A 21,479-nucleotide genomic window follows, 5' to 3' on the forward strand; every position below is an offset into this window, starting at 1 on the left:
AGCTACGAATAAGCTGCACTTATTACAAGTACCGTTACTGCTAAAGGAGGCCGAGGAATAACTAAACATTTCACACCCAGAGCAGAAAAGTACGGGAGAGACAGGAGAAGCCGCCATGCTAAATCGGCTAAGAGCTAGTAGCTACGCAACCTAGCGGATTCCTAAAAACACACAAAGTGAATAATGTGTAAATAATTTAAAGGTGATTCAGCAGAAGGAGTGCCCCAATCAAGGCACCAAACAGGCCATGAAGCAGCACAGGCAACGCACGACAACGGTGCTAAAATAAAATAAAAATCAACTAAACACGCTGTGGAGCAGCACAGATAATGCACGACAACAGTGCTAAAAGAGAAATAAAATAAAATAAAATAAATAAATAAATAAAAGCGTTAGCAAGCTAGTTAGCTTGCCAACGCTGATGAAAGTTAACTGATAAAAGTGCTCCGTCGCGATGTTTTGACCGTTAGAGGTCTTCCTTAGGCGTTGGAGCACAGTAAAAAAGTAAAAAAAAAAAAAAAAAAAAAAAAAAAAAAAAGTCTTGAAAAAGACTGTTAATTCAAGTCCAAAGCAGCAGGTAGCAGTCTCTGTGTAAACAGTCCCAACAGAGAGCCAAAATTCTGATGACAACACGTAAACCAACACGTATCTGAACACGTATCAACTTCCTCATATATATATATATATATATATATATATATATATATATATATATATATATATATATATATTAATAGCCAGGTGGCCACTGTGTGCATATATGCTGGCATGCATGGGTATGGCTTTGATCAAGGAGAACCTCGGTAGAGCTGAGATTTGCCGTTTGGGATGCTTATGTATTTTGGATCAAGGATGAACGCTGCGAAAACGGAAAGTTGATAGGACTAATATTTTTGGAGAAATTTTGAGATTAGCTAACAATAGCGAACAATAGATGTTGTGCTGCAATGCACCATTGGAGTTCAGGGTTTTGGGGTTTTAAATATTGTTATTGTGGTTCATGATAATTTAACAGTGTTGTTAGTGTTATTGATTTAGGTGTTTTTGTAGGTCAATTGATTTAGTCAGTTTAGTTAAGTGTCCTGTTGCTGTTACCATGAGTGAGAAATGTAGTGCGTTTGATGTCTTCCGCCACTGTCTCTGTTTGTGGGTGTGTAAAAATAAAAGCACCTGCTTAGGACAAAATGCAGAAAAGATAAAAAGCTTTGGCTCAGTTTTCGTTCTTCTGCGCAGCTTGTCACAATATATTAAAAGCAGTGGTGAGCACAGTTCGGATAATCCGATAATTATCGAAGATAAAGTTTTCTTTAGCGGATTATCTTTTAGATAACTTTGAAAACCATTATCGGACTAATTATCTTCCGATAAATTTTTGTCCAATAACTTTTAGACCATTAACGTGGTAAACAAAGGTGAACAGATATGTCGTTCTACCCTCTGCAAACAGAGAAGAGCTGTTTCTAGAAGAAACCACTCTATCCTCTGCAGGCAAAGGAGAACTGGTCACCAAAAAAAAACCCTCATTTCTTTTAGCCCCATACTGACACGTGGCCAATATCACTCAAGTCATCCAGAAGCATACATTTTTTACTTATGGTTCAAATTTTAATCAAACTTATTTCAGACAAGTTATTTAAATTAATGTCACATCTGAAGTTTTATAAAATGAAAATATCAGATATATGTTTTAGTTTTAAAATAATGTACGTTCACGAGAGGAGAAATGTTTTTGAGACCCTCTGATCAGGCTCCACGGACAACAGCATTAAACTCTAGTGCCTAAAAGTGTCGTGAATATATTCTCTGGGTTTATAGACATTATTGTGTTTGCGTTCATTAAATTCCATACATCTTAAACGTAGCAAGTAGCAACACAAATGATCTGGAATTATGTTTTGGCAAGTTTTCAAGGTCTCTACTGTCATCTACTGGCCAATAGTGTTCATGGCAGGATTCAAACTGAAGCTGGGCAGACACTGTACAATATTTTCAATCACTGTACTCGCTTCCAGCTCAAACTGTACCACAATAACGCACGGTGTAAAAGTTCAGAGCGCACGATTTATGGTCTCACACACATTGTACATTCAAAAACCACATGTCGGACTCATGTTTCCAGAAGCAAAACGTAAAAAGAAGTTTTTCAAACTTAATTTATAAAAACTCTAGATGGGACACGTCAAAGTTAAAAAAACAAACAAACAAAAACAAAAAAAAAAAACAACATTACAAGACAGGTCTTCGGTGTTTGCACAGGCACAGTGCAAGAGTTTGGACGCTTGTAGCGCTTCAGCAGCGGGATACCCTCACGACGGCCGACCAGAATATCAAACAGCTTTGATTTTCATCTGACCATACGATCGCTGATCAGTAGGTGGTCGTGAGATGTTAAACGCAGCTCGTTACTCCATGTATACTAAACGATGCAGGACACGCAATTAACCTGAAACTCTGTGTGATCTAAAAAATTCGCGCATGAATGAAAAATCAGCTGAAAAAGGGCCAAAACTCGAACTGGCACCAGTAGATCATGGCAGTGTTCTATTTATTTTGACACCGGTTATATCAGACGGTTATCTAATTACAACTTGGCTTTTTTTGTTTTTGAAAATGCCTTTTTTTACAAATAAAAAAATGGCATATTTTACAAAAGCACATTTATCTGTAAACACCAATACACGACACACATTAACACACATTAAAGTGTTGATTTACATAGAATGAATCAACCAATCAGTGTTAGCGGAGGCACATTTTACCCAGAATGCCATCTGTCTGTGTTTGTTACAAAACTTCAGAATTAGTGCATTATTCAACATTAAAAGATATATGTTATATCTTAACTTTGCACAAATGACAGAACTGACATTAATGGAGTTAATCTATCATTTTATTTATACACCAAACCATAACTCAGCACTGCTTTATTTTCCAAGACCTCGGCCTGATGGCAGCATTGTGATTGAGTAGAGAGTGGAGCTTTGTGGCTCTCTGCTTGTTTCTGTGCTGCAAGCCATGTAGCAAACTGGAGCTTCCAGCAGGGGGCAGCTTGTTAGTAGTTGCAAGTGTACCGGAGACAATACTGGAATTTATCGTTATCGGTTATCTGTAACTTCTGATACATTTTTGGGTGGTTTATCATTTTAGCTTTATCGAAGATAAAGAAGACTTTTCAGTTATCTGATTATCTGTTATCGAAGTTCATTTTTTGGCTATCTGTGCCCACCACTGATTAAAAGCGAAGTGGCCTGTGTGCATGCGTGTGTATAATTTTGATTAATGACATGCATTTGCCGTTTGGTATGCTTATGTATTTTAGATCAAGGATGAACACCGCCAAAACGAAAAAATGATAGGACTAATATTTTTGGAGAAACTATGGATATTAGCTAACAACGGTGAACAATGGACGTTGATAACTGGCATTCCAGTAGGGGGCAGTAAATCATCTATATATTAAAAGCAATGTGGCATCTGTGTAATTGTATGCGTGTGTGCATGCATGATTTTATTTAGTAAGTTCAATGTAAGTACATAATATAATTGTAAATATGTTAAAAATACATGGATGACACAAGAAAGTGAAAACACTTATTTCCACTGTGGTCCATTTCCAAATCAAATGACAAAATGGAAGTAATAACAGAATAAAATAATAATAATACTGATAGTAATAATGATAACAACAACGATGATGATGATGATGATGATGATAACAATAATAGTAGTAATAATGTGTATATGATAACAAGGAACTAAACAATTTATAAAGACAGGAAATTAAATGCTTGAGTTCTTCCTCTAAAAACTGTTGAGGTCTAAGTTTTAAGGTTTTAAAAACACTCTGGGCTCATGCACCATTCCAACTCATTAGAGAAACTTTTCATAATTTATTACCACCCTTGAAAAATGTCAGCTACCTATTTTAGAGCCCTTTCACACATGACATGAAATTGGGTGACAGAAGCAGAAACCGGCCAAAAATCCGCAAACAAAAAGGAAATGGAGAACCACGAAACATTCCACCTGCTGTCGAGAGGGACACACAGTAGGACAGGCACACATGACACCATGGCAATGGTTTTGTGCATGCTGGTCGTGCACACCAGCACAGTGCAAGCACCTAGAAAGTGTGGCACCACATTGCACACCCACAGCAGCGGAGCAATTAGATGCTGGACATAAATCAACAAATATATGGAAGCCCACAATAATGTGTTTCGCCCGGTGTGTCACTCTGCTTTCGGTGCGAAAATTTGCCCCAGTGTATCATCAAATAGGAGGAGCTTCCATTACGCTCGCTGGCTCCAGTTGTCAGTCAAGTTAACATGACGGACCTTGATCACATGGAGTGAGTTGTTGTGGAAAGCTCCCAATTCGGGGAGTATCATTATTTACTGCAGGAGCTGCGTCTGGATGACGGCTGCTTTCAGCGGTCCTTCCACCTCTGCAGGACCCAGTTTGAGGACCTCCTGTCCCATTCACACGCACACATGTAAAACAATAAAAAAAACCTCCGCTGCTTGCTGTGGGGCTGCTGCTCGCTCTTCCCCCAAAAACTCTGTCATAATTGTGTTTAGAAACCAGTCACCATTTGTATTATTATACATCTGTGTAGTTAATAAGTAAAATAATCTTCATGGACAATTTGCTCGCGCGCGCACGTTATAAAAAAAGAAAGAATGAAACTCCGCTCCCCCTGCTGTGGGGCTGCTCCTCGCTCTTCCCCCACAAACTCTGTTATAATTGCGTTTAGAAACCAGCCACCATTTGTTTTATTATACATCTGTGTAGTTAATAAGTACAATAATCTCCACGGACGATTCGCTTGCGCGCGCGCACGTAAAAAAGAAAAAAGAAACTCTGCTGCTTGCTGTGGGGCTGCTCCTCGCTCTTCCCCAAAAAACTCTGTCATAATTGTGTTTAGAAACCAGTCACCATTTGCTTTATTATACATCTGTGTAGTTAATTAATAAAATAATCTTCACAGACGATTTGCTCATGTGCGCATGTAAAAAAAAAAAAAAAAAAAACAAAAACAAAAAACCTACGCTCCCCCTGCTGCGGGGCTGCTCCTTGCTCCAAAAACTCTGTCATAATTGTGTTTAGAAACCAGTCACCATTTGCTTTATTATACATGTGTAGTTAATTAATAAAATAATCTTCACAGACGATTTGCTCGTGTGCGCATGTAAAAAAAAAAAAAAAAAAAACTACGCTCCCCCTGCTGCGGGTCTGCTCCTTGCTCCAAAAACTCTGTCATAATTGTGAAATAAAGAACAAAAGAGACATAAGTTCTGCTCACAGGCTGCTACCAGATACAGGACATGTTCACATCTTCAGTCAAACTCCAGACATCTCCACGACACTACATATTCAGTCCCTGATTGGGCGTCGCAGCGCGACAAGCCGAAAAAGTTCTGATTTTTCAACTTGGGGAGGAGGGCAACGTGACGTGACGCGACATAATATCGCGATGCAATATCACACCAATCGCTCAAAATCACTTCACTCACATTGCTTCATTCGCATCCATCGCGTTGCGCTGCGTGACTTGGCGCCAAAACATGTCCTTCCATAGGGATTACATGGCAACCTGTCGCTGCTGTAGCTCGCGTCACGCCTGGTGTGAACGTGGCATTAGCCCTTGGTGGATTTCCTTTGTGATTTTCTGGTTCTACTTTTCATTAGTTCATACTTTATCAAGTTAGTCTCAGTTTGGTTCTGTTTATTGTTTTGCTTTGTTTATTATTTAGTCACTGGTTTCATTCAGCACCTCATCATTTAGTTTACAGTCATTCAGTTATTCGTTGCTTTTTCTTGTGTTACACTTTCATCACTGGTTCATTCTTTGTTTATCAATTATTGTGTAGTTTGTATTTGCTCACTTTGGGTCTTTTAAGTTACTTTTAGTCTTAGTTTAGTTCTGTTTATCACAATTGTTGTATAATGTTTAGTCATAGGTTTTTGTTATTATTTATCTTTGGTGTTGCTCATCAGATTATGTTCCATTTGTTATTCATTGCATTTTCTGTTTATCAGTTATCTTGTTTTATTCATTGTATTATTCTGTGTTCACTGGGTTTTGTTTATTTGCGGTTTAATCAGTAGTTTGTTTGCCATTTTATTGTATTCACTTTTCTGTACTCTTCAGTTACAGTTCCATTCTAGTTTCAGTTATCGTCATTAGTTTTTTTGTTTTCCCCTTTTTGACTTGTCACGTTAGTTCTTAGGTTTGCCCCTTTTGTTTTGCTCACATTAATTATTTGAACATGTCATGTTTCTCACAGTTAGTTTTTCTGTCACTCACTTCTCTTGCTTTGCACTGCTTTGTTTTGCCCTCCTTATTAAAACCCTAACAGTTCCACAGCTCACTGACTTTGTTCATTCTCCTGCCTTCAGTTCATGTCCTGTTTGATTCTCAGTGTTTTGACCTTGTTTGTTTGCTCCGACCTCCGCCTTGCCTTAATCCTGAACTCAGCTTGCATTTTGACTCTGCCTTTGTTTTTGCCTGTGATACTCCTCGACGCCGTTGGTATAACCTCAGCTCGTATTTTTGACCACGTCCCAGCCTGCACCCTCTCTGATACCTCTGCCTCATTATCTGATTACCCGTGTACAGAATCTACTGCCTGGTTCCAAGATAAAGGTTTTTATTTATCACAACCAGCCATGTCTGAGAGTCTGCATTGGTCTCCACCTGTTTCCTGTATCAGTCCATCACGAGCCCTCACAGAGGAGTCTTTATTGGACCTTTTAACAAACCCACCAAAAACAAGCAAACACACACACACACACACACACACACACACACACACACACACACACACACACACACACACACACACACACACACACACACACACACACACACACACACACACACACACACACACACACAACACATCGTGATCACTGAACTTTTTTGCCATCTGAAAACACACACACGCACACAAACCCAAATTATTTTGTATTTCTTCTCAGAAATATTGGTGTAGTGTTTATGGAATGTATTGTTGAATGCATAAGTTTAAAATGCAATAAAAATACGATTGACGGATTTGCAAATATATTACTTCTAATACCAGCTGTATCGAATTTGATACATACATTCTCAACACGATGTAACTCAAAATAAAAATATAAAATATTAAGTATTTTACATTGAATCAACCAATTAACTACTGTACTTCTATTACTGTTTCACAAAAAATAATTTATTTCTTACCTTTCAATCTTCTAATTTGGCAAGAATATGAAAAACCACGTGGATCACTTGTTGCAGGCAGCCATTTTGAATGTCTCATCTGAAGGCCTTCTGATGCATAAGATGGTGCCATCTGGTGGTTTGCCTGTGCACTACAAGTATCTCGTATACTGTGGGTTTTTAGGGGGGAAAAATATCACATTGATGATATAGAGATCTCAGAAAATCCTGTATCAAATATAACACACGTGGCGTTAATTATGGTCATTTTAAAATTTAAACAGAAGTAAAAAGACATGGGATTTAAATTTTGCATTATTCTTCATTTATGTGACTTGTTTCACAGATTATATAGATATAGAAATAGTTCATCTTAGTCTCATGTGTTCATCAAAATTGTGATTCAAGGTTTGGATGAGCCGCAGATGATTTTCTGGTTTTCAAGTGGGCTGTGGTTTTCTTAAGTTTGATAATGGCTGCTGTAGACCATTTTTTCCTGTTTTTCCTTTTTTGTTTCAAAAAAAAAAAAAAAAAAAAAAAAAAGAGGCCAAGGTGCCCCCTCCTCCCCCAGCGCTTTCCAATCTAAATACTGATTTCGGAATATTTCATGTAATTTAATACTGGTCATGTATCAGCACTGGAACAGCTTATAAACATAATCATCTGATGAGACTCTTTGGTGTGAATGCCAGGTATCATGTTTGGAGGAAACCAGACACCGCTCATCACCAAACCAGGCATCATCCCTACAGTGCAGAATGGTGGTGGCAGCATCATGCTGTGGAAATGTTTTTCAGTGGCAGGAACTGGGAGACTAGTCAGGATTGAGGGAAAGATGAATGCAGCAATGTACAGAGACATTCTGGATGAAAACCTGCTCCAGAGCGCTCTCAACCATAGACTGGGGCGACGGTTTGTCTTTTAGCAAAAATGACCCTAAGCACACAACAAGATATCAAAGGAGTGGCTTCAAGGCAACTCTGTGAATGTCCTTGAGTGGCCCAGCCAGAGCCCAGACCTGAATCGGATTGAACATCTCTGGAGAGATCTGAAAATGGCTGTGCACCGACACTCCCCATCCAACCTGATAGAGCTTGGGAGGTGCTGCAAAGAGGAATGTGCAAAACTGCCCAAAGATAGATGCGCCAAGCTTGTGGCATCATATGTAAGAAGATTTCAGATCATATTTAAGAAGATTTCAGGCTGTAATTGCTGCCAAAGGTGCATCAACAAAGTATTGCGCAAAGGGTGTGAATACATATGTACGTATGATTTTTTTTTTTTTTTTTTTTTTTTAGTTTTAATAAATTTGCAAAAATAATAATTAAAAACTAAACCTCTTTTCATGTTGTCATTATGGGGTGCTGTGAGTAGAATTTTGAGGGGAAAATGAATTGACTCCATTTTGGAATAAGGCTGTAACATAAAATGTAGAAAAAAGTGAGGTACTGTGAATACTTTCTGAATGCACCATAAATAAATAAATTCATTTGGGGCAGCTTGGATTGAAGATACTTTTTCTTGATGCATTACAAACCTGTTCAATTGTCAACATTTTCATTGGATTGACTTTAATGTGTTTGCAGTTTGCCCTGTGCAAAAGTAATATCTTTTCTCTGAAAAATGCAAGTATCAGATTGGGACTGGGTACTGACAGATATTTAATGTTAAATGGCTCAGTTCATAATTGCAGGCAAAAAATCTTACTGGACCATCCCTTGTTACATTCAGACATGCTAAAGATGCTGCCGTATATCAGTTTGCCATATAAAGTAATAATGTCACTGTGCAGGCAGACTCCCCAAGAAAATGGAAACGCAGTCGGAAAACATTTCCACAAGCACTGTTATATATTTAGAAAGCAAAAATGCAGTATTTAAAGAGTAACAAATCTAAACCAGTCCCATTTGGTTGCTCAGAATTAGACAATGAATGGTCAGTGTTAGTCTGACCAACAGCATTAAGTCATCATCATGAAACAAAGAACCAGGCCCTGGATGATTACAACTACAAAATATTGATGCAATGACTGCCTCATATTTTATTTTACTTTTTTTTTTTCTGAGTGGGGTCTGGGCGCTGAAATGTAAATAAATCTATCAGGGCAAGGAGCGGGGGGCTCCAGTTACCACTCTGAACAATCAAGAGCTTTTCATGCTGCCCTGGAGGGCCATTCCTGTAACGCTAGCACACTGGAGAGAGCCACAAATCACTGTCTCTCCTCCCCTCTCCTCCTCCCCTTCCCCTTTCGTTTTGCTGCCTGTCTTTCTGCTTGTTCCTCTTCAGCCTTCCCTCTTTGCACCTTTCATTCTGAATGCTCTTATTCATAATCCGCCCTCATGGTCTCGGCCCTGCCATAGGTCTGTCTTTATATTCTCACTCCTCGTAGTCTTGCTTCTTCACAGCTCACATTTGCTGTTTGTGAAGCACGCACAGTCAAATAAAGGAACAGAGCGAGCCGCATTGATCAACATCCCAAACACTACGTGTCATTTTAAGAACGTCTTTGTCTGGATGAGAGGAGCACACATTTGTTCAGCACAGCTGAGATATGGCTTCACAGTGAGCATGAAATTTGCTTTCTATACCTGTCTGCATGTTTCAGACATCTTGTGAGAGCAGAAACATCTTCACAAATAACACCAAAATACAGCAGCCTTACTTCCAAACATCAGAAAATAGTTCCATTTTTTCCTGCTAACCTCCTGAAAATAAAATTTTGACAATCTATCTCTACATACACACAACTAATTACACCTGTGCACTGAGATGGCACAAGCAGGGGTACTGTTTTGGTCTTCTGTCATTTTGTTTGTGTGTGTGTGTTACTAAAGTAGTAAAGTAAATGTCTGCTTGAAATGGACTCAGACACTACTATGGTTCTGTTATTGTTAGATCTCAACGATGCATCCGACACGGTGGACCATGATATATTACTGTATAGGCTTGAGAACCACTTTGGGATTGCTGGAAATGTCCTCTCGTGGTTGAAATCCTAAGTAGTCACTCTAACTGTATCTTGTACATAGCGTAGTGTTAGATCTTATCCCCATGAAATACAGTGTCCCACAAGAGTCTGTGTTAGGCTAGGCCCAGTGCTCCTTTCCCTTTATGTAGTACCCCTTGGGCAGATATTGCAAAGCTATGGAATTACTTTTCACTGTTATGCTGACAACACTTAGCTGTACATGCCAATAACTGCGGGTAATCTCACGTACATTACGATTTTAGAGGATTGCCTTGCTTAAGTGAAAAGCTGGATTTTGAGAAATTTCTTGCTTTTAAATTCAGACAAGACTGAAATGATGGTCCTGAGTCCTGGGAGACACAGACATCAATTTGAACAACTATCAACAAACCTATTTTATATACCAATTTAATATGTACATGTCGCGGACATGAATGGGTGAAGCTCTTCAGCATTTCCCCATGTCATTTAGGTCCTTCAGACTTTTTCAATAAATGCTTCTGGGGAACATAAGCATGGCTAAAAAAAAAAAAAACCCCTTCAGCTTCTGGGGAGAAAAGCTCCCCCACACCCCTCAACTACACCCCTCTTAACCCCCTGCCACTTTAAGCATTTTTTTATGTAGATATAAATTTATATTGAAACTACTGTAGTTCACAGTAGGGTTGCGCAATATGGCCAAAATTAGCTAAACTTTAAGATCTTTTTAAGAAAAACATCATCTATACCACTCCATTATGAAGCTATATGTTATATTTTGAATTAAATTTATACCAAGTTGAAGAGATTTGCTATCAGTTTGAGTTTAAAGGAAGATAATTTTAGAAATTAGAAAATGGCCATTTACTCAGCAATGTAACTAGGAGTCTGTGGTTCAGATGATGTGTTCAGCTTCAAATCTCAAATATTTTTCTTCTTCTACTTGGATTGGAACCTTTTTTGTAGAACACAGCACCAACTACTCATACTGTACAGGAGGGACCTAGCAATCAATATGTGTCACCAATTTTAAATGGGCTCTTTTCAAGCAGGCGTGCAGTGCCGTGACATGTCAATCATCTGGGTGGCACCTGTGGTGTCCAATCAGATTTCAGGGGAGTCCACTGCAACTCAGCTACACCCATGTCAGGTGCTCAAAATTTGGCACTTCCTGTTTCAGTCTCAACTTGCCACAGAGTTCCCACAAGATCCCATGAGATCTCTTACTGTCAGTGCAGGAAGTGTTCAACATTTGACATTTCCTGTTTCACTGTGAATTTGTCACTGTATTCCCTCGAGATCCCACAAGATCTCATTTATTGTCAACAAAAGACGTGTTCAGCACTTGAATTTTTTTGTAATTATTTAATGAGACAAACAAAAAGTTACACAGAAACCTTACAGAGGATTAAATACAGCAGCAAAAACAACATACCAAAGAACAGGTTAATTTAAAAAAGCAGATCAAAAGTAAGGGAGAATTTTATATATATATATATATATATATATATATATATATATATATATATATATATATATATATATATACTGACGGCGATCCAAAGCTGATTTACTGAAACAAGTAAAATGACTTACAATAATCCAAACGAGAAGAGATAAAAGCATGAATAATCATCTCAAGTTTAACCTTTGACACCAGTAATCTGAGTTTTGAAATATTCCTTAAATGATGAAAACAATTTCAAACCAGCTGTTTGGAATGATGCTCGAGGGACATTGAACTGTCAAAAATGACACCTAAATTTCTAAGGCTCAATTGAACAGAAGAGCCTAAGACGCTAATATGCCGCCTAATTTCTGAAAACATATGGCCAGGAGCAATAATCAATGTCTCTGTTTTATCTGTATTTAACTGGAGGAAATTGTTGTTTAACCATTGCTTGATTTCTGTCAGGCAATTATTTAAACTTGACAAATTATAAAAATCTGAGGCTCTGAAAGAACAATATAACTGAATGCCATCAGTATATAGATTATAAGAAATGTTATTGTAACATCTTATAATTTGGCCAAGAGGGAATATATATATATATATATATATATATATATATATATATATATATATATATATATATATATATATATATATATATATATATATATATATATATATACAGTAAAAAGAGAATTGGACCCAGAACAGATCCCAGAGGCACCCCAAAAGGCAACATTGTTGTTTCAGACATCACTTGATTCATATAAACAGTAAAGGATCTCTCAGATAAATATGGCACAAACCATTTTAAAACAACACCAGTAATCCCAGACAGATCCCTAAGCCTGTTTATCATGACACTGTGATCAACAGTATCAAAAGCAGAGGTGAGATCTAGTAAAACCAGAACTGTGTACTCTCCAGAGTCTGCTGCCATCGCGGTTTCAGTGGAGTGCAATTTCCAAAAACCAGACTGAAAAATGTCCATAACACAGTTATCCTCCAAGAAAGCGTTAAGTTGTGTTGCTACTGTTTTTCCAAATATGGTTTCTTTAAAATTGGCTCAACAACAGCTTGTTTAACAAAAGCTGGGAAATAAACCGGTATGAAGAGAAGTACTAATCATCTCCACTATACAAGGGTCAATGGAGTCAAACACACTAATAAACAAAGGAAGGACATCAAGAGGGCTTGAAGTCGGTTTCATACGACCAAGCAAAGCACTGATGTCCTGTAAAGTAACAGAAGCAAAGGAGGACCAGGTATCAGAAGTAAGCAAATTAGAAGCATGACACTGAGAAGATGATGGAGAAATACTTGACCTGATAGCAGTGACCTGATTTACAAAATAATTCAAAAACTCATTGCAATCAGACTTTGTATAGACTGGTGCATGAGGAATACTATCTGGAGAGACAATATTCCCAATTGTATCAAACAAGACTTCAGGATTTTTCTTTGTTGAAACTATAGGAACTATATAACTATTTCCAAAATACTTTGTTCTGGCATTTTTCATCATGTCATTTAGTAAAAAAAATAATAGATTCTTTAAGATATAACCTATGAACCTCAAGCTTGAAAGCTTTCCATAAGTGTTCTAACTTGCAACAATATCTTCTAAAATTATGAATACTTTCTTTTATCCAAGGACAGCAATTTGAACATTGGACCATGCTTTGTTTTAGAGGAGCCACTATGTCTAAAATAGAATAACACTGATTGTTAAGGGACAAAACAAATGAGTCCACAACACTGTGAGCCATGTTGCGTCAAACAAGGCAGAGAACCTTTAAGCAGTATCCTGGTTGATAATCCGCCTTTGAATTTTCAATTTAGGAGGCAAAGGATGCAAATAAAATAACAGATTAAAATATATGCAACTATGGTCACTCACATGCACATCCTCCACACATACATCATTTATATTTAAGCCCAGGGAGAAAACAAGGTCCAGTGTGTGGCCCTTTCTACTATGTGTGCGCCAGGAGGTCGGTAGATTAGAATATAATAACTTGTTTTCAAAGAACTGACCTTTATCATCTGTAGCTCAAATGAAGCAAATGAGTCCGAATTCATCAGCCTGCAAGTGAATTTGTCCCAGTACACCGCAGCAAGTCCTCTGCCACATCCCAAAGGACATGGAGTTCCGATGACGGTGCAGCCAGCCGGGCAAATTTCCTTCAAGTGAATATAATACATGCTTTGCTGCCACGTCTCAGTCAGACAGATGAAGTCCAATGACTCTTTAATAAATACATCATTGGGAATAAACAACTTATTTTTAATTGAATGAGCGTTAAGCAGGGCAAACCGGATTGGTGAAGGCTTTATGGCGAACGCCACAGCTGACTGCAGCGGTACTGGAATTAAACACCTGTCCCCAGTGGTGGGCACAGTTCCGAAAATCTGATAATTATCAAAGATAAAGTTTTCATTATCGGATTATCTTTTCAGATAACTTTGAAAACCATTATCAGACTAATTATCTTCCGATAAATTTTTGTCTGATAACTTTTAGACCGTTAGTGTGGTAAACAAAAGTGAACGGATGTGTAGTTCTACCCTCTGCAAACAGAGGAGAGCTGCTTCTACAAGAAACTGCTCTATCCTCTGCAGGCAAAGGAGAATTATTATTATTTTTATTTTTTTAACCCCATACTGATACGTGGCCAATATCACCCAAGTCACCCAGAGGCATACATTTTTAACTTATGGTTCAAATTTTAACCAAACTTATTTCAGACAAGTTATTTAAATTAACGTCACTTCTGAAGTTTTATAAAGTGAAAATATCAGATATATGTTTTAGTTTTAAAGTAATGCGCTAATTTTTAAGGTTTTACTGTGGGCCATGGTGTGTCCTGGTGCATTATGGGATAGGGTAATCTCAGTACGTTCACAACAGGAGAAATGCATTTCAGACACTCTGATCAGGACAACAGCATTAAACTCTAGTGCCTAAAACTCACGTGAATATATTCTCTTGGTTTATAGGCATTATTATTGTGTTTGTTTGCTTTTATTAAATTCCACGCATCTTAAACGTAGCAAGTAGCAACACAGATTATCTGGAATTTTGTGTTTGCAAGTTTTCAAGGTCTCGACTGCCATCTACTGGCCAGTAGTGTTCATGGCAGTATTCAAAGTGAAGCTGGCCTGATATTTTCAAGCCACACATCGGACTCGTGTTTCCAGAAGCAAAATGTAAACAGAAGCTTTTTTTTTTTAAACTTAATTTACAAAAACTGCACTTTAACTGCTGCACATGGACAACACCATTAACATCGCAACATAAAAGTATTTTTATATTGTGCCTAAAACTCTCATGAATATATTGTCTGGGTTTATAGACGTTGTTATTGCGTTTGTTTTATGTAAACATGCAAGAATCACAGGCTGTCTCTCCGTTATTTTCAATGGGAGCTGCTGTGAGCTACGCTCGCTTCCTGATCATGTCGTCCTGGGGGAAAGTGAAGTTTGCTCTTTAACGTCAATTATTGTTCTTTACAACACTGTTTGTCCTCTTTGTTCCAGACTCGTATATAAGATGTCTGAAATTCGGTTTGCGTTTATTAAATTCCACGCAGATTAAAAGTAACAGACACAGATTATTTGTTATAATTGTTTTAGCAAGTTTTCAGGGTATCATGTATGCAGTTTCTTATTAACGTGATAAAGAAGCATTAAAAAAAATACATTTTTGCAGTATAATGTTAATTTACAATTGTCATGTGGATTCTTTATATGTTGTTCGACTGCAGCAGCTCTCTGGCATGCGAGGGATTACGGGATACGTCAATAGGGTGAATGGCAGTGTTCTATTTATTTTGACACCAGTTATATCAGACGGTTATCTAATTACAACTTGGCTTTTTTTTTTTTTTTGAAAATGCCTTTTCTACAAATAAAAAATGGCATATTTTACAAAAGCACATTTATCTGTAAACACCAGCACACGACACACCTCACATTAATGTGTTGGTTTACATAGAATGAATCATCCAATCCGTGTGAGTTGAGCAGAGGCACATTTTACCCAGAATTCCATCTGTCTGTGTTTGTTACAAAACTTCAGAATTAGTGCATTATTCAACATTAAAAGATATATGTTATATCTTAACTTTGCACAAATGACAGAATTGACATTAATGGAGTTATTCTATCACTATTCATTTTGTTTATATACCAAGTCATAACTCAGCACTGCTTTATTTTCCAAGACCTCGGCCTGACAGCAGTGCTGTGATTGGGTAGAGAGTGGAGCTTTGTTGCTCCTCTCAGTGGCTTCTGTGCTGGAAGCCATGTAGTAAACAGAAGCTTCCAGCAGGGGGCAGGATGCTCAAAGACAGAAGTGCTGACTCATTGTTTGGGTCTGTTGTTGCTTTTGATGCTTCCAAAAGCGATCATGGTGTTAAAACTCAAAATCAGCTTGTTAGCAGTTGTAAGTGTACCGGAGACAATACTGGAAGTTATCGGTTATCTGTAACTTCCGATACATTTTTGGGTGGTTTATCGTTTTATCTTTATCAAAGATAACTTTTCAGTTATCTGATTATCTGTTATCGAAGTTAATTTTTTGGTTATCTGTGCCCACCAATGCCCCCCGTACACCTTCCGCACAGCGTGGTGACTCCAAAACCAGGCAGGACCAACATCAATATCAGGACAGCACTGGCACCAGCAACAGATGAAGGACACAAGGTGAGCACACCGGCATCGAGCCACGGAGCCCAGGCCGCAGACGGCAGGGCAGGGTCCCCACCAAATGACAGGAGAGGAACTGGTCGCAGGCACCAGGAGTCTCCCCACAGCCAAGAAGCTAACCTCCAGTCTCTTCTCAGTTTCACCTGGACACCAGCCCTGATTCCCCTTCTCTGCTTCTTGAGACCAAAAGTCCCACTGGTTGTGCACAGCAAGCACTCAGGTGTGGAACACACAAAAGGAGGTGGAAAAGACCAAATATTGCTGTTCACTACAACATGCTTATCATTGTGGGGACAAAAAAAGCTAATCCTTGTTGACACAAAAAGATCACATGAGCTGAGAACCAAACCTACACTGTGTTGAGGTAAATAAAAATGGACAGGATGATTGGTTGACCTTTACATAATTTCCACAACAGTACTTGAGGTTAAATTGTACAGTTGGTAAAATATGTAACACGTGTTAACACATCACCATTTTTGTCTTGGTAAATCAAAATCTAAAGGTGCTATTGACATGAAATTTTCACCAGATATTGGCAACAACAAAAGTAATCCATATATGAAAGGAAATCAAAACAAATAAACACAGAAATTAAGTTATGTGAAATAATGTGCAAAAACACCTGTAGAAGAGAGGTGCAAAAAGGCAAGAAAAGCCAAGATACTAACTGAAATCAATCAGTAATTAGAAAGCAATCCTGGCCTTTGTCAGTGCAAATTCATTTCAGCTGGTTCAGTCCCAACTGAAGGCCTATAAAAAGATCTCTCATCACCACGGTGTCACAAAAGATTTATCTCATGATAGCTAAAGGCAAAGAGCTCTTTCAAGATCTTTGCAACCTGACTGTTGCAAAACATATGGATGGCACTAGTTACAGAAGGATTTTGAAACTTCTGAATGTTCCAGTCAGTGGGGGGCACAGTTCCGCTAATTATCTAAGCTAATGTTTTCATTATTGGATTAGCTTTTCAGATAATTTTGAAAACCATCAGCAGACTAATTATCTTCTGATAAATTTTGGTTGGATACTTTTTAGACCGATAACATTTATAAAGCCTGACAAAGATTTAAGTGTAGTAGATGGACAATTCTATCCTCTGCAAACAGAGATGAGGTAGTTGCAGAGGAAAGTACAGTATCCTCTGCAGAGAAACGCAAACACAAGAGAGCACTAATTTCTTTTGACCCCCTACTAGTTTGCTGGCTAGATCACCCAAGTCATCCAGAGGCATACAGTTTTAACTTATGGTTAAAATTTTAACCAAACTAATTTTGGACAAGTTATTTAAATTAATGTCACGTCTGAAGTTTTATAAAGTGAAAATATCAGATATATGTTTTACTTTTAAAGTAATGCACTAATTTTGAAGGTTTTAGTGTGGACATGCTGTGCCCAGTGCATTATGGGTAATCTCAGTACATTCATGACAAGAGAAATGCATTTGAGATGCTCTGATCAGGCGCCACATGGACAGCAGCATTAAACCCTTTGTATATTGTGCCTAAAACTCTCATGAATATCTTCTCTGGGTTATAGACATTCTTATTGTGTTTGTTTTATGTAAAAATGCCAGAAGAAGCTGAGGTTGCTTATCCATTATTTTCAATTGGAATCATTGTGACCTGCAACACTTCCTGTTTGCTCTTTAACGTCTTGCTTTTGTCAAACACTGACTTGTCCTCTTTGTTCCAGAATAATATATATATAAGATGTCTGAAATTTGGTTTGCAATTACAGTTGTCCCTCGCTATAACACGGTTCACCTTTCGCGGCCTCGCAGTTTTGCAGATTGTTTTAGTCCAATTTTACATGCTTTTTTTTTTTTTCTTTTCTTTTTTTTTTTTTTTTTACAGTGCATTGTGTTCTGCGTCCTCATCAAGCAGGCTGGTCGCAGCACCGTGAAGGGAGAGTACGCGCATTGTGTTCTGCGTGTCTGTTTATAAGAATCTTCTCACCCAGAAGAAAAAAGAGCGCCAACAACTACCCATAACTGTGTTCTTCACTCGGAAAAAGACACCTGCACCGAGGTGTGACTCAGTGGAAAAAGGCACGACAGCGGCGCGGCGCCAGGACAAAGAGGCGTGATCAGAGGAACTGTGAAATACTGGTCAGTCACTATTAATAATTTCTTATGTGTCCAACCTCGTAGGTTGATCGTTAAAATTAAATTTGTTAGTTCTAAAAGCCATCATAATTATTTATAGGAAAACGTTCTATTTTTATTTCTCAAACAAATATTTGGGCCTGAAAACAGGTTGGTCTTATTTTTCTACTAAGGTTTGAACTTTGAGAGTGTTTACACATTAGAGAAAAGTGAGAAAATGTTAATGCCTGTTTGAGAAAAGTGTATAAAGTGTATAGTGAGGGGTTTTACAGCCTTAAAACAGCTATAATAATTGTAAAAAATAACGCTGTCTACTTCACGGATTTCGCCTATTGCGGGCTATTTTTAGAACGTAACTCCCGCGATAAACAAGGGACCACTGTATTAAATTACACGCATCTTAAACGTCGCAGACATGGACACATTATTTATTTGGAATCTTTGTTTTAGCAAGTTTTCAGGGTCTTTACTGCCATCTACTAGCCAGTAGTGTTCATGGCAGTATTTGCCCTAAGTACTGAGCATCTGGGCACCAGTAGATGGCAGTGTTCTATTTATTTTGACACTGGTTATTTCAGACAGTTGTCTAATAACAACTTGGCTTTGTTTTGCAAGTGCTTGTTTTTTTTTTTTTAACAAATAAAAAATGGCATTTTACAAAAGCACATTTATATGTAAACACCACACACCTCACATTAATGTGTTGTTTTTTACATAAAATGAATGAGTCAACTAACCACTGTTAGTGGAGGCACATTTTCCCCATAATCCCTTTGGTATCTGTCTGTGTTTGTTACAAACTTCAGAATTAGTGCATTATTTAAAATGAAAAGATATATGTTATATTTTAACTTTGTACAAATGACAGAACTGACATTAATGGAGTTATTCTATCTGTATTCATTTTATTTATAAATCAAAACCATAAGTCAGCACTGCTTTATTTTCCAAGACCTCTGCCTCATGGCAATACTGCTATATTCTGTTAAGGAATAATCATATGTGCACGTGCAAGTGTACCAGAAACAATACTGAAAGTTATCGGTTAGCTGTAGCTTCCAATAATTTTTTGGGTAGCTTATCGGTTTAGCTTCATAAAAGATAACTTTTCAGTTAGCTGATTATCTGTTATCAAAGCTACTTTTTTGGTTAGCTGTGCCCACCACTGGTTCCAGTGAGCACTGTTGGGGCCATAATCTGCAAGTGGAAAGAACATCATTTCACAGTAAACCGGATTTCTGAAAGAGGACTGAAAAGAATTATCAGAAAAGTTGTCCAACAGCCAAGGACCACTTCAGAAAGACCTGGAATTAGCAGGTACAATTTTTTTTTAAAGGAAAACAAGTACTTTTTAATTGAACCTTTATTTAACCAGGTTAGTCCCGTTTTGGAAGGGAGACCTGGGCAATTATAAGGTTTCCCATTCACCTAACCAGCATATCTTTAAATTGGGAGGAAATCCATGCCAACACGGGGAGAACATGCAACTCCAAACAGACAGGCCACAGGTGGGAATCAATCCCATGACCTTCTTGCTGTGAAGCAACAGTGCTAACCAATAAGCCACGGTGCTGCCCAATTTAATGTATTCAACGCCAGAGTTCATAGAAGAGGTCCATAGAACCTTTAAGATTTGAAGACTGTGTGGAAGAATAGACCAAAATCACACCTCAGCAATGCATGCGAAAAGTTTCTCCATAGAGAAGGCATCTTGAAGCTGTCATTACCAACAAAAGCTTTTGTACGAGTATTAAATAATTTTCATGAAGCGTATTCAGTATTTTTACCTTGTCATTACATTTTATTACACATATCTTAATTTCGGTACTTATTTGCTTTGGTTTCTTTTCATCTATGGATTACTTGGGTTGTTACTGACATCTGGTGAAAATTTCATGTCAATACCATCTTTTGAAATATATTTACTGAGAAAAATGGTGATGTGTTCAAAAGTTATTTTACCTGTTGCGTATATGCACCAAGGTGAGGGTATAAAACAGCTTTGTTTAGATTTTTACTGGAAACAGTACACGTCTTTCAAACCTATCTTATTATGGCAGTCAAAGTTGTAATTCACATTTAAGCAACTAACGATGTGATGCTTGGACAATGGATAAGTCCTAATATCACATCTGTATCAATTCTGTGTAGAGTGACAATGTTGATCTTCATTTTGTGATCAATGATGGTCTGAGCCTGTCATTGACCCGTCTGGCTGAAGTAGTGGAAGGAGATTTGTACTGATCTGACCCACAGAGGCTCGCTGAGTCACACTGGTCACGGCCAGAAGCTTAGACTGATACTGCCACAGGTTAATATGTCTGGGGTAAACACAAAAACGTGATACCATGAGGGAATAGGATTGATTGGGGAGCAGGGTTAGACTTTCGCTACTCACTGTCATTTTAATTATTTGCCACAACTTTGTTCTGTCATTGGTCATTTTTCCAGTTTGATAAAGATAAATGTAATACAACAGAGAATTTTATTTTCAACCTCAAAGGATTAATCACCACTTGCCAGCTTTCTTGTACTGTCTGCATGCAGACAGAATGCTGGTTTTATACAGATTTTTTCTTCTTGATCAATAACTAAGGGGATATGTTTACAGTCGTGAGCTCCTGCACTCGGTGACAATTTCATCTTCATGTGGAGCATAATTTTGCCGTGCCCTATTTCCTGGGTGAGTAACCAAATCTCATCTGTGTTTTTCAAGTGTTATTTCCCAGAGAGCCCCCTTGGATATCATGCTGCCAGTTGTAGCAGCCAGGAAAAATGGGGCATGTGTGGCTCATGGATTATCTACAGACACAGGGATATTTTTAATATGCAAAAATAGTGAATGTATGGCACATATTTCATTGGATAATTAAAAGAAAAAACCTAAATATGTCAAATTATACAGTGCATCCAGAAAGTATTCACAACGCTTTTTCACAATTTGTTATCCAAAATGGAAGAAATTCATTTTTTTCCTTCAAAATTCTACACACAAAACCCCATAATGATAATGTGAAAAATACTTTTTTTCCCCAAACTAAAAAACAAAAAAAA

Source organism: Thalassophryne amazonica, chromosome 7 (genome assembly GCF_902500255.1).
Source record: "Thalassophryne amazonica chromosome 7, fThaAma1.1, whole genome shotgun sequence".
Taxonomy (NCBI): Eukaryota; Metazoa; Chordata; class Actinopteri; order Batrachoidiformes; family Batrachoididae; genus Thalassophryne; species Thalassophryne amazonica.